Below are 13,273 nucleotides of genomic sequence, written 5' to 3'. Positions count from 1 at the left end.
TCAGACTTTCCCAGCAAACGAATGTAAAATAAAAATAAGTAAAATGAAATAAAATATATAAGGGTAAATATAAATGATCTATAATATGATACTCTACACTAGGATTATAGCTAAAATATAAAACTGAGGAATATAGTAATAGTACAGGACATAGTATACAAACAGAAATAAAAAGAGATCAGAATAAGTAAATATGTATATAGTTAAAGAATATATATATATATATATATATATATATATATATATATATATATATATGTGTGTGTGTGTGTGTGTGTGTGTGTGTGTGTGTGTGTGTGTGTGTGTATATATATATATATATATATATATATATATATATATATATATATATGTATATATATATATATATATATATATATATATATATATATATATATATATACAAAAGTGGGAGGTTGGGATAGTGGTTAAGGTGCAAAGTTTGATTCTCACATGGGTAACTGACAGGTCTTTGAATGGCCCACAAGGACAGTTAACCACCCACAAGGATAGTTACCCTGGTAGTAATTTATGAACTTATGATCCTTTGAACAACTTTACACGCAGTAAATATAATAGAAAAAAATATAAAATCATATGACCTATAAATTAATAAATATGAAAATAACAACTGACTTCCTCCCCATAGTTGACCAGGGAAATAATGTGAGGTACAGGAAAAGATGATTGTAGAGATATTCAGTTTGTTCAGCTTATAGTAAAGATTCTAAACACCTGTTTAACTTTTCTTATTCATAATAACTCACTGATGGGCTTTTTTAAGATGATGCATATTAAAAATATGAGAGACATTAATATGATGTTTAATCAGTGAAGAAGGCAAGAATGCCGAAACCGGTATGATGTTGGTGGGGCTACTTAATGTATATTAAACTATAGGAGTGCTGAACACACTATGGGGCTGGCTACTTTTTGAACTTTACACAATATGAATCATAAGCTTGAGCTAAGTGCTGTTAGTCTAATGGAGAGTTTGAGAGGTAGTTGTTTATCTTTTTCAACAAACTAAGAATACATTATTCCATGATAGAAAGTTGTAGGGTTATATCATTAGGTCATTTTTTTATTTGTTTCAAAAGTTTTGTCCATAGCTGAAGATTTCATATTGCTATTTATTTATTTTTATTTATTTATTGACATTTGTTAACCGGTTTGGTCCAGCTGGGCTTGTGGTCCATTTTCAATGGAGACCCGAGGAGAAAAGCTCCAAAAAAAACACAAACAGTTTACAGAGAATGAAACATTTGAGTAAAAAAAATATGGTCAAAATCAGTTATACAAGAACATTAGAGAGAGACAAAGCAGAAATGCAAACATATGATATATACATATCAATATTTTTACAGGCTAAAAATATATTTACATATTTACAAAAAGAGTTAATCCAACAGTATTGATTGCAGAGTTTAATAAGTATACACAATAGTGGAGTACTTAGCTGTATGTGGAGGGACTGAAACGGTATATAGTAGGGTTGTGGGGAGCTTAAGTAGGAGCTTGACAAGGACATATTTTGGAGTTGAGTAGATGAAGTTTGAGTTTTTCTTTAAAATGGGATGGGAGAATGATGGAACAAATGTCTCTTGGGGGACTGTTCCAGGCTTGGGTGACGGAGTGTTTATATAGGAGTTTGCCAGCTATTTTCTTGGGTTGGTAGATTTGTAGTAGTTGCTAATTAGCAGTATGGAGAGTCTGTGGAGGAGTGTAGATAAAGATAAAGGAAGAGAGAGAGCAGGGCAGGGTGAAGGTTTGCAAAGAATGAAGTGTGACATTTGAAGTTGGGACAGCAGTAGAGTATGGGGAATTCTAACCAGCGGAGAGTATTTAGTTAAAACAACAAGGAAAATGGTAGACTGCTGGGTTGTGCTGCCTCCTGGTGGCCAAAGTAAGTTAATACAGCCAAAAAAACTAATCTGCATGTGTGCTCACCTGCCCTTTAGTAATACTTTAAATGATAAGGAGCAGTTCACTTTTTAAAAAGCAGATAGTCTTAAAAACACATTCAAAGTGTGGATAAATTACAGTTGAAAGAACACCTAGAGTTGAGCTAGAAAGCTCTGGTTTTTAGTTTGTTTTTGGAGCTGCTTCAGGCAGGTAACTTAAGCAGATGTATAATACTTTCACAAGGTATTTTGCTGGGTGAGTCTGTTGGGCAGGGGATGACCACAGCATGTTTAACCCATTGGGAGAAGAGTTGAGCTAGAAAGCTGTGGTTTTTAGTTTGTTTTTGGAGCTGCTTCAGGCAGGTAACTTAAGTAGATTTATAATACTTTCACAAGGTATTTTGCTGGACAAGTCTGTTGGGTAGGGGATGACCACAAAGTGTTTAACCCATCGAGAGAAGCTTCTAAAGCCAAGGAGCACACAGGCAGGGGGAGTTTAAGCTTCCATGTGGACTGCACATAAGCTAGAAAGGATTTTAAAGTTATATATAAAGTATGGGTCTACTTTTTTAAAGTTATATATAAAGTATGGGTCTACTTCAGAGGACTGAATCCCAAAAGACTGAAAATTCAAAATATTGAACACATTTTTAATGGAGGAGGCAACCTCCCCTGCACTACTCATATGGGGGGGGGGGCTGTGCCCCCACACCCCTTGCTAACTATATATACCAACTCCAAGATCACACAGCAGTGGAGATGGGGCAAATTCCATTATTCAGTATTTTGAATTCTCAGTCTTTTGGGATTCAGTCTTTTGGTTTTTCAATCTTCTGGAGTAGACCAATAAACTATATAATAGGTTTTGTACATACTGTAAATGTGGTTTCATTATTCTTGTTTTTTTCTCTCTTATATAAATGTCTTATTTTAATGCATTTTAAATGCATACCTATTAATATTAATGAATTGAATAATCCAGTGAAGAGGTGGAGTCTTTTGAAATACTTGCAGTTACATAAAGCTCAAAAAGTATATGTACAGGAAACACATTTGCTTAATAAAAATATAAATAAACTTTCTTTAAAGAATTATTTAGTTTTAGCAGGTTCTGGTTTTCGAGCTAAAAGAAGAGGCACCCTGATTCTACAGGAGAACTCACCAGTAATGCCTAAAGTAATAGATATCTAGGTTGATAAAATTGTATGTTAAGCATTGTTATAACTGAGTGGAACAAAAAAATGTGAACTATTATTGGATTTCAGGGGTTGGAGCTAAATAGGCAAAAAATTAGCTAGACCCTACAGCCTATTCCATGAAAGGTGAAGTCATACTGGCTGGTGATTTTATTTGCATTATATCAGACAAATATTCCACTGCAGATAGAAAGCTGATATCTTCAGCCAAACACTTAATGAATTTTGTAAATCTAAATAATTTACCGGATACATATGAGCTAAGGAAAACAAACTCACTTAAATTTACTCATTATTCATTGAGATATGGATCACAAATATTGACAATTTTTTGTCTCAATGTATCGTCACATATCAGAGAAGTTTCAATAGTTCCATGTCCATTATTGGACCATAATACTATAATCTTTAATATTATTTAAAAAGCTGACAATTTAATACATCACATGAGATACCAGCATACATTATTAAAATAAAAGGATTCAAGGACTGGTATGTTAAAAAGATCAAACATTTCCTAGAAGTAAGCATGAATGGTGAAGTAACTGACATTGTCCTGGGGATTCACTAAAGGCTTACTTAAATGGAAGAGTTACAAGCTGGTATATTAGTAAAATAAGAGAATGGGACAAATAATTGAATATGCTAGAGACCGAAAAAGACACACTAAAGTTAAATCTGAAACCAAATGACATTTTCAGTCAGTCTGAACTTAAAACTTAAATACAAAAAATGTTGAAATTCTAAATCATAAAGTTTCAATAAACTTGGAAAATCTTAAATGTCAGGCATAGTCATTAAAACCTTTAAGCTTGCATAAACTTGTTCTTAGATCAAACAAAATGAATAAATTAAATGATATCAAAGAAATGATAGCACATATAAATAATAAAAAAGAAATTAGAACAGATATTAAAGGTATTTTTGAGGGCTTTAAAATATTTTATGAAAACTTAAGTAATAATACAAATAACCTAGATAATGCTGATATAGTTGAAACCTTTCCTAAGGGAAAATAATTGTAATAAAATAACAAACAGACAAAAAAAATGATAAGAGCATTCATTTTAACAAAAATAGAAGATCAAATAAAAAGTAAAAAAAAAATAAGGTGCCTGGCTTAGTTGGTCTTATACCAGAACTATATAAAAACTACCAGATGATGCAGTTAAAATATTAGATACAATCTATAGAGAAATAAAAACAACTGATGGAGTCTCCCCATCATGGAAATATTTCCTTATATCACATATTTTTAAAACAAGATGAGGATCCTACAAAGTGTTCATTATACAGGCCCATTTCACTTTTAACTGTAGACTATAAGATATTCATGTCCGTTTTAGCTAACAGAATTAATCTACTTATACCTAAACTAATTAACAATGATCAAACTAGGCTTATTTTAAATAGACAAATACAGGATAATATAATAAGAATACATACTTTAACAGACTATGTAAATAAAAATATAAAAAATGTTTCTATCATTAGTCCCGATTTAGATAAGGCTTTTGACTCAGTTAATTGGTTGCACCTGTTTAAACTACTGAAAGTGTATAATTTCTCATCTAAGTTAATTGTGTTAATTTCTAGGTTATTCAATAATTTTAGTGTTTATGTTAAATAGGTTATTTTCTTACTAATTCCTTTAAATGATAAAAAGGCACAAAACAAGGCTGCCCGTTATCACATTTAGTTCTTGTAATAGCTACAGAACCCTTTGCTAATAGTATTAGATCCAATAACAACATTAATGGTATCAAAATAAAAGAACATTTCAAACAAAAGATTCAGCTCTTTGCTAATGTTATTTTACTAACAATAGAAAAAATAGAACATTCATTAAAACATATAATTAGTTCTATGACTCAGTCTGACAAACAGTCAAACTTAAGATTTAATCATAATAAATCTAATACATTATTAATTAATAAAAAAATAAAATATTCATGCAAAAATATTCTAATTTCAATTGGAATAGCAATTAATTGAAATATCTTGGTATAACCATTATGTCTAATAGTAATGAAGTGATACAAACAAAGTTTCAACAGGTTGCTAATAACATTTTAAGTTTAGTCACAAATTGGAACAAATTCTTCTTTACCATGGAAAAATGGGTAATGCTTATTAAGATGGTTGTCCCTAAAATATTGTCTTACGATCTTTAGTACTATCTCCACCAAAAAAAATATGCTGTTGTTGTTGTTGTGTCTTTCAGCTTATCCCGGTTAGGGGTCACCACAGCGGAACTCCGGTCCGCTAATGTTTGGTAGTGGATTTTTACATGCTGAGTTACCAGCCCTGATGCACAACCTTCAACGAAGGCACACCCATTCACGCATGCCTCCACACAGAAGTCGCTCTAGCTGAGAATCGAATGGGACAACGTCTTGCTGTGAGGTGACAATGCTATCGCAGCACCACTACCGCGGGTCCACCAAAAAAAAGATGAAGAAGATAAAAAATATTCTTCTACAACTTTCTGGTATCCTAATAAAATAAGAACTTCCTTTGATTGGCACAGAAAAGGTTAGAATAATGGTGGAATACAGTTGTCTGATATTCAATTGCATGCTACTTCAGCAATTGTAAAAGTTATAGCTTTGTTGATAAGTGCATCTTATGTTTAAGAAATGGAATCAAATAGATCAAGAAATATTATTAGTAAATAATAAATATATCACAACCAGTCATAAACAAATACTCCCTAATAGTTTATCTATTTCTTAAAAAAAAATATGTAAATGGAATTACACTCTCTTCTCAAATTCCCATTTCAATAACATAATTTCCTCTTTCCAAAAGTTCATATAGTCTAACTATTGTATTAAAGACTTAATATCATCTATGTTTCCAATTGCATATACAAATGACTGCTTAGAAACTCATAACATGAACAAAATGCTAGTATTGAAACAACAAAGTAACAATTTATTGACATCAGTTCTTAAATGGTAGTCATATCTATATATATATATATATATATATATATATATATATATATATATATATATATACTGTTGAAAATTTAAGGTCCATATCCAATACTTTGTGAACACAGAGACAAATTAGATATTCAATGCAGATAAGAAATCTATCCTCCAATTACTGGAATTCTTAATAAATAATAATAATGCAATGAAAAAGAAATCATATTTGAAACAAATTTATAAAATTCTTAAGTTAGATTTCACATATTTAGATAATTCATTTGGAAATACTCTTCAAAAATATATAGTGAAGACTTCTCTGAAGAATACAAGAAAATAAATATTAAAATCTACAGATAAAACTATATTTTCTTTGTACTGAAAATTTTTCACTTGGGAATTTTTACACAGAGCTTTTGACAGTCCTACCAAATTGCATCTACATATAAATCAAATAGAGTTAAATGCTTGAGATGTGATTCTGAAATAATAGCTGATTGGATGCATATGGTGTATAAATGTGAATTCATCTCCTCGTTTTGGAAAGAAATTAATAACTTCATTCAAGCTGTATGGCCAGAAAGTTGCAATATTTCTAAATCATTAGTTTTATTTAATGCTCCAATTTCTCAGATAATTCTAAAAACCCAAGTTCCTCTTCTTTGGTATATTCTTGCTATAGCCAGAAACGTAATTACTAAAAATTGGAAAAGTAAAGTTACCCCTTCTATTGCTAAATTTATTAGTATGGCATTTTTTTTTTTTTTTTTTTTGCAGTGGTGTATTGCATACTACAAAGATGAGAACTTCTAACATTACACATTCATATAAATCTTGGCTTAAACTTAAAGACTTTCTTAAAAATATTAATTGTTGTTGCTGTATAACTTTGATGTATTTATAAGCTGTGGACCTATGTAAATAGTTATTTGTTTCTAATTGATTTATTTATTGTTTTAAAACAAGCATATATGCCATGATAGCTATGTGATTCCGAATAAGGATCTGCATTTGACTCAGTGTGCTGTCTGATAAAGATGTGTTTGTTAAATACAGAAGGGAAATAGAGATAAATCATTTGTAAAATCCAAAGGAAACATTTCTAGGTGAGTCAAGGCTAGACTAATACATTTAATGTTGAATGTACTGTTGTCAAATCTCCTGATATGTCTGAAAAAGTATAATGTTGTACTTTATGGATGGTGGAAGCACGTGACCACTGGAGGTACCCACCAGAATTCCAGCTGCTGCAGTTTTTTCCAAGTGCAGATAACTGGAAGCAGTCTATGCTTTCTCTGTTATAGGTTTTGTATAATATTATAATCTAGTATAAGACATAATTCAGGGCCAGGCAAAAAAAAAAAAACTGTTACAGGGATTTGAAAATAAAGAGATTTCATTCTGTGTTGAAATCTTCCATTATCAACATTTCTTTTACTGATGCTGGCTGTAAACCACTGTGCTGAATCTTTAACAGTACTGACATATGATTCAGGTGAAGACTAAAGAGAAGCTAAGTTAATCACTTGTGATGTCTTTCTCTTTAGGACAGAATGCCTAAATGTTAGGCATTGCACAATGAAACACAGAGGAATATTTTGTAGCCTAGGTTTTATAAAGATGCTGAATCCTTTGAAAAGTACTTCCGTTCAATGGTGTTAGAGCTAAGTCACATTTTCTAATAGTTATGATATTGTAGTTAAAGTGAAACATCTAGCCTTGCAACAAAGAAAGTTTGTAGCCCGGTCTGTGAGAACAAGTGTGTGATCATTTTTTACCATGTGCTGTTTTCACCTGTCATCAAGTAAATCTAAAAGTGCAACTTTCTTAATAATGAACAATGTTAACACCCATTTGATATGCTGGCTGTCTGATAAATATGATAATTTTTGAAGTATTTAAACCATTTATATTTATATGGGTTTCTCTTAACCTTAGTCGCTATAACTGGTGTAAGACCACCATGCTGAAATTAGATATGCAGATCATACTGGAGAAGTTAAGTGGGTAGATGGTTCTCTTCTATAGTAAGCAGCTGTCTTAGGCACAGGGACAGAAGACATAAAGAAATCCATGTAAATGCACTCTAACAGTAATATGGTTAAATACTGCTGGAAACACTAGCTTTTTTATATGGGGATAGCATGATTTCTGATTGCATGGCAGTACTTAACATAAAATACAGGAGGGTGAAACTGAGTGAGTGTATGCTACAGTAATAAGGCTACAGCTAAGTACTAGTGGTATCTTTAGTAGAAAACATAGGGTCAGAAAGCGCATCTAAAAGAGTAATGCAGCCCTAAGCATGGATTAGATGTGCATGTGCTAAGCTGTTACTCATATGGGTGCAGGCATACTCCACAAAGGACTATCTATGCACCTAGATGCATATGCAGGAATGGCATGTGCTAGTAATCACTGCATGAAAAGGAGAATAACATGTAAAGCCCCGTACCTCAAGTTATATAAGACAATTAAACATTTAGCCTCTTGTAACTGGGGGAGAGGGTGACATATAAACCGATCACAAGTTAGGATTTCTAAATGCTTCAGTACTCAAAATTATCCAGGTACTATGGTGCCATACTAGTTCCTTGGACTGAGATTTATACTTTCTGAAGGAGTAATCTTGAGCAACAACTAGCTATGAATAAGATTGTGACCCAGAGAGAAACTGCAACAACAGCTAAGGATTTGTGCAGCTTGGACTGAAGAGAACTGATTAATCAGAAACAAGAAAGCTGATAATCATACCTTTCAAATGTCTAGAGTTTTGCAGAATGCCCAGATTTTTGCCTCATATGTTTGGTCTGGTCCTCTTACAATTTGTGGTGGTCTGGCAAGTCACTGATGATTGAAGCCACTAAATAATGACAGACATTTAAGTTTCAGCCTCCATGTGTTTCAGAAAATGCATGCTGATGTAAAATGTGCTAATTTAGCGACTTTCTATGTTTATATGGGCAGTATTTAAAATATGTCCTCATTCTGGGGCCTTTGTTCTCCTTGTTATGTTTAGCTTTGTTCTGATCTTTTTATGCTAAGAAGTTGAGAGGTATAGTGAAAACCATTAAAAAATTAAAATGCAAAATGCTCAATGAAAGGTGCATATCACAATGATGGATCGTGTAGAAAAGAAAAAAGTCATAACTGATGGAGTGGAGACTGTAATGTTAAGTCATGATGGCATGAGAAATGAAAACCATGAGGAACTGAAAATGTGAAAGACTGGATTAAAATTATGGAGGAGAATGACTGGAAACAAGATTGCAAGTCATAGGAATAGGAAATCATTTTTCAGCCTGGAATTATTTTGCAGAACGCATAAATGAGGAGAGCAAATTGATGTGCTCCAGAGGAAGCACGTAGTGATAGATATTTATGCCAAAATGTACAGTTTAGGGTAAGGTTATTCAAACCTTGAGTTTTTTCATTTGCATATAAATGACTAATCATCTGACTAGGTTTAGAACCATTCACTGATGTTTCTTTACAGTATAAGGAATTAGCTGCTAAATTTGGAAATGCATTTAAAAATAACAGAAATAAAAATCCATGAAACAAATTTATGACATTTTGGACTTATGCTTACAAAAGAGGAAATGGATTAGTTTGCATTTCCATGAGTATGTATTACAAACCAATTACATAAGTAATTTCTTTTTTTTCAAAACAGGTTTATTGTTTTAACATATAAGAGAAATATAATAACAATTTTATACAAGTAATTAAAAATAGGTATTATTATAATATTCAACAAAACAACTAAAGTATTTACAAAGACATCCACTACAATCAGATCAATTAATTAAACTAAAATACCATGCTATTGAAATTAAAATTTTTTAACAAATTTTGTAAATTATCCCATACAATAAAATAAGATGTTTTTCTATTTGTTCTAGTCCTAATTGTGTTTATTTCCATATGGCACACTATATTCATAACATTTTAAATTCATTGAACGAAGGAGGTGTATCTGAAATCCAATTTCTAGTTATTATTTTCCTAGCCACTGCTAGAATAGACCATAACAAGGGAAGCTTAACCTTTTTAACACTTTGAGGTACAGGTGTGTTGAATAATATAAGAGATTTAGAAATAATGAAATTATCTGTAAAAGAGCCTGCAAAAATTCATTAATTGACTTCCAGTATTCTTTCAATTTTATACAGTCATAAAACATATGAGCCCAGTCAGCATTAATTTCTACATTACATCTCTTACATAGATTATATTTATTATTTATTTTATTCATCATCAAAGGTGTATAAAAAGATCTATGTAAAAATTTCCATGTATAAAGTCTCCAGACAATGGAAGACGTAGTTCTATAAGCAGATTCCAATATATATTGTTTATCTTGTTGATTTGGTGGGTCCCCATTAATAGAAGGGAAATAATTCCAGTATGAATCTACACTGTAAAAAGTTTCTTGTCTGATAACTTTATGTATGTATGAAAGTTTACCTTTATCAGAAACTTTATGTTGTAAATTTAATATCAAGTAATCAATCAGTGTTGGAATAGATTCTTTAACAGTTATAGACATTAAATCTATTTTATTAATGAGATGTTGTCTAAAGGTCTGAACCTCTAACCAGCAAGTTTCTCTTAGATCAAATTCTTGTTTTAAGAAATCTAGATTTTTAACTTTATTATCAGATATCAACTGATACCAGTACTTTAGATCATTATCTATAGCTAAATGAGTTCCTTCAGAAGTAGATGACAAAAGCATACCCTGAGTATACATTATAGGAAATACAATAAAATTCCATTCCCTATACTTAGGGTGCATGAATATAAAGTTACGATAACTAATAATAATATTTAATGGGTAACAAACCATATGTTTAGGTGTAATAGGTGAAGTACAAAATTCCTTTAGTAACCATAACATGGAGTTATTTACAATCATATTTTTATGTGTTAAGGAGATTTTCATGGAGTGTATACTAATTAGCTCCCAATAATCTTTCCATTTTGTGACATATGACTGATCTATTAATAAAGTAATAACTTTTACAATAGAAGAGATAGTATATAAATTAAAGTCTGGAAAAGAAATACCCCTTCAGACCAGCTATTAGTATGTTTCTTTAATGCAATCCTAGGTCTATTAGGTGCCCATAAGAAATTTAACATTAGTGTTTTCAGTTTCTTGATAATTATTTTTGTAGGTGGAAGTATTATTGATTGTATTAAGTATAAAATCTTGAGGAATATTATCATTTTAATAATTGTAAGTCTCTCCTCCATAGTAAAAACATATTATTCCAGGTATTAAAAAGATTTTGTATATTAAGAAAACAGGTATTATAATTATTATATATAATAGATTTAATATCTTTAGATAGTATTATACCTAAATAAGTTATCTGACCTGAATTGGGTACATATTTAGTAAAATCACTAATGAGAATATTTTTTCGTGTATATATAGGTAGTATTTTAGTTTTTTCTTCATTGAATATTAAACCAGAAATACTTTTAAAATTCATCATGTTATCAAATAGAGACTGTATAGAAGAATTAGATCCTGCTGATATAATTAGAACATCATCTGCAAAAAGTTGAATTTTGGATGTTGTATTTTCATCTATTTCAAAACCCTCTATGTCAGTAGTTTCTGATCAAATTAGCCCAAGGCTCCATTACTAAAGTGAATAATAGTGGAGAAAGTGGACATCCTTGTTTTGTACCTTTAAGAATGGGTATTTTTTGTGAAACATATGTTCCTACCTTAATATAAGCCAACGTTCCTTTGTATAAATGTTCAATTAGATTTACAAATGCATCCGAGAAGTCTGTGCACTTCATTAAGGTAAACAGATAGTCCCAACTTACTGAATCAAACGCTGAACTTATATCAAGACTAATAAGTGTTAAATCTTTCTTTTTCCTATTTGCAAAATCTATTAATGTTAAAGTTCTTCTTATATTATCAAAAGTATTTCTATTTACAATGAAGCCTGTCTGATCTATATCTATAATGCCGGGAATGATTGTCTTTAACCTATCAGCAAAGATATTCATAAACATTTTATAATCAACATTAAGTAATGAGATGGGCCGATATGAAGAACATCTAGTTGGATCTTTATTAGGTTTTAAAATTGGTGAAATAAATGTATATTGCCAAGATGGGGGGGGTTATTAACTCAGTTTGGGCCAAAATAAAAACCTTATGTATTAATGAATATGTATTTTTAGAAAGGATTTTATATATCTCTGGTATAATACCATCATTACCCGGTGCTTTGTTTGATTTAAGCTTATTTATTTGTGTAATAACTTCTGTATATGAAATACTCTTGTCCAATAGTTTAATCTGTTGTTTATTAAGCTTTTTATTCATATTTGTGGTTATAAACTCCTTTATTTTATCTTTAGGTTCCATGTTAATATTATTATGGTTAATTTTGTGAAAGTGATTTCTAAATTCATCTAGTATTTCTGGTATACTAGAAACATTCTTCTTTTTCCTTAGAGAAAAGATTTCTTTGATATGGTTTTGTTTATTCAACCTTTTTGTTTTATTTTTAAGTCTATGTAAGTATTTGGGGCTTATTGAATAAGACAAAAACTTGTATTTCTCTAAAGTTATTTTAACTTTATGAGTAAAAATTTCTTTGTATTTCTCATTTAGTTTGTTTATTTCTTCAATAACTTTCTTGTCCATAATATTTTCTTTATTATTATGTTTATAAGAGTCTAATTTATTTTGAATATCTAACAATTCCTTATCCCAAGATTTCCTTTTATTATTATACCATCTGATACTTTGTCCATATAGATATGATTTTAAGGCATCCCAAACATAAACAATGGAGACTTCAGGAGTGTTATTTATGTCTAAAAATGTTTTACTTCTGAAAGTATATATTCTTTATAGTCTTTTAGTTGAGTTAAGTATGCTGGTATCCTTTTGATCTGAACATTATGAGTATTTTTATCATGAATTCAAAAACAATTGAATTATGATCAGATATAGGACATGAAATGATTTTGGAATTAATTAAATCTGTTACCATCTGGTTATAAATAAAGACCCTATCTATTTTTGAATAAGTTTTGTATCTGTTAGAAAAAAAGGTGTATGGTAATGATTTTGAATCTATCTGATTATTAATATCATTCAAATGATAATAATTAGCACAATCCTTTAAATGTTTTGCATTAGATGTAATTCTTCTCTTTCCTATAGTGGTAGTATCACTTTCATGTAGTATAC

The sequence above is a fragment of the Protopterus annectens genome, chromosome 5.part0 (genome assembly GCF_019279795.1).
Source record: "Protopterus annectens isolate FY-2018-M chromosome 5.part0, PAN1.0, whole genome shotgun sequence".
NCBI classification, from domain to species: Eukaryota; Metazoa; Chordata; order Ceratodontiformes; family Protopteridae; genus Protopterus; species Protopterus annectens.
The sequence above is the reverse complement of the archived record's forward strand: the minus strand, read 5'-3'. Positions refer to the sequence as shown.